This window comes from Molossus molossus, unplaced genomic scaffold, assembly GCF_014108415.1.
Source record: "Molossus molossus isolate mMolMol1 unplaced genomic scaffold, mMolMol1.p scaffold_m16_p_22, whole genome shotgun sequence".
Taxonomy (NCBI): domain Eukaryota; kingdom Metazoa; phylum Chordata; class Mammalia; order Chiroptera; family Molossidae; genus Molossus; species Molossus molossus.
Genome location: NW_023425358.1, coordinates 34,802,428 through 34,804,340, shown reverse-complemented (window position 1 = coordinate 34,804,340; position 1,913 = coordinate 34,802,428).

Below are 1,913 nucleotides of genomic sequence, written 5' to 3'. Positions count from 1 at the left end.
GGGCTGCCCTGACCACAGCTTCAAAATGCACCTCTCCCGTAATTCCACACCGGGTCAGACACCCTAGTGCCCTGGCGGCTCACGTCGCCGCCCAGAGGGAAAGGGTCGAGTCTGAGGCACTGCGGACCAGGGCTCAGCACACAGGTGGTGCTCAAAGCCTTGTACCTGACTGATAGCTCCGGACAGACAGGGAGCTGAGAGAGAGAAGCCAAGGGAGACAGAGAGCGGGAAACAAAATGACAGAGAGACAGAGGTCTGGGGGTAGGGGGACAAGAGAGGCAGAGAGGGAGGGAGGGTCCATGGAGACACGTCTGGAAGGAAGGGGCCATCATCCAGGACCGAGACCCAGGGAACAGGCACAGTGAGGACGGGGAGAGGGAACAGGAACCAGCTAGAGCCTTTGTCGTCAAGCAAACGGGCCCTCTGGTCTGTGTTCCGTAAAGCTGAACGTTCCCCGTCAGGAGTGTTTTGCTGAGCAACCAGTCCTGGTGAAAACACTGGAGCATGTTAAAGAGCAAAGGGGCGGGGAGCCGAGCCGAGAGGCACACAAACACGGAGAGAACATTTGCCTGAGGTAGGTCAACCGGGTGAGACTTGGACCAGGCTCAACGCCATTCCTACCCTTTCCTTATCGGTGTCCGTGGAAGAGGAAGTGAGGCTGGACAGAGGGGAAAAGAAGATAAAAGAGTCAACTCCGGGAGGGGGTCTGAGCTGAGAAGGGAGAAGTGCCCGAGGGCAGTTTGGGGGGTGCGTAGGAATGGGCCCTGGAAGTTTCTGGCTCTGGCCTGAGCAAGTCACCAGATGGCGAGTTAAGACAAGTCAAGGCAAAGTTGCAAAGTACCTGTGATCAGGGCTGACCTCTCGGAGTCCCTGCCACAGGCCACAGCTGCCTCAAACCAGGGTGTCCTCGGCCAGGGCCCAGGCTGGGGGGGCAGGTGTGGCGTTTATACCGGGAACATGACTGGCTACCCGATGTGCGCATTAGACAGTCCTGAAGTCTACCAGCGCAAGGTGGCCGAAGACACCTGCCCACAACACCCACCGGCGCCTAATGATGGCAGCTGGCATGACCGTGGGCGACACCACAGTGCAAGGAGCACAGGCAGGGCCACGCAGCCACGCCCGAGGCCACAGCAGCCGACACCACAGTGCAAGGAGCACAGGCAGGGCCACGCAGCCACGCCCGAGGCCACAGTAGCCGACACCACAGTGCAAGGAGCACAGGCAGGGCCACGCAGCCACGCCCGAGGCCACAGTAGCCGACACCACAGTGCAAGAAGCACAGGCAGAGCCACGCAGCCACGCAGCCATGCCCGAGGCCACAGCAGCCGCTGAGGGACATTCTCACCTTCGAGCGGGTTTTCCTGTGGATTACAATACTACAAAAATCAAACAGCATCGTTCATGATTTGAATTTTTATTTTCTGAAATGGAACCATTGTACATTGTACAAACCATATCTACTGATGGAATAAATAAGTGAAAAATTATACTGCTGTACAACACACACACACACACAAAAATAAAATCGTTAAGAGGGGAAAAAAAAATCAGATAACATGAAAAAAAGGTCTTTATACCTCTAACCAGGTCCTTGGCGGTAATGGACATTCCAAACCATGACGTCGTTGGTGATGGGAGGTCACCACCCTGTGAGTCGGTCAACTGCCTTCCGGGCTGTGGGGTAAGTGCCAGCACTTTGTGGAATGTGTAGCCGCGGTTCCCCAGCTTCACGTGCCCGGGGAATGAGTTTGCCCTGGAGCCCTTGAGGCCGCGGGGCCTGTGTCCGCAGAAGGCATTCGCTCAGGACCCCGCCCTGGCTGGGCCAGGAAGGTCTGGTGGGCGCAGGAGGGGCGTGGGGGCCGGGAGGGACCCGCCTGGAGGGGCGGCTGCGGGCGGGAAGCACACCTGGA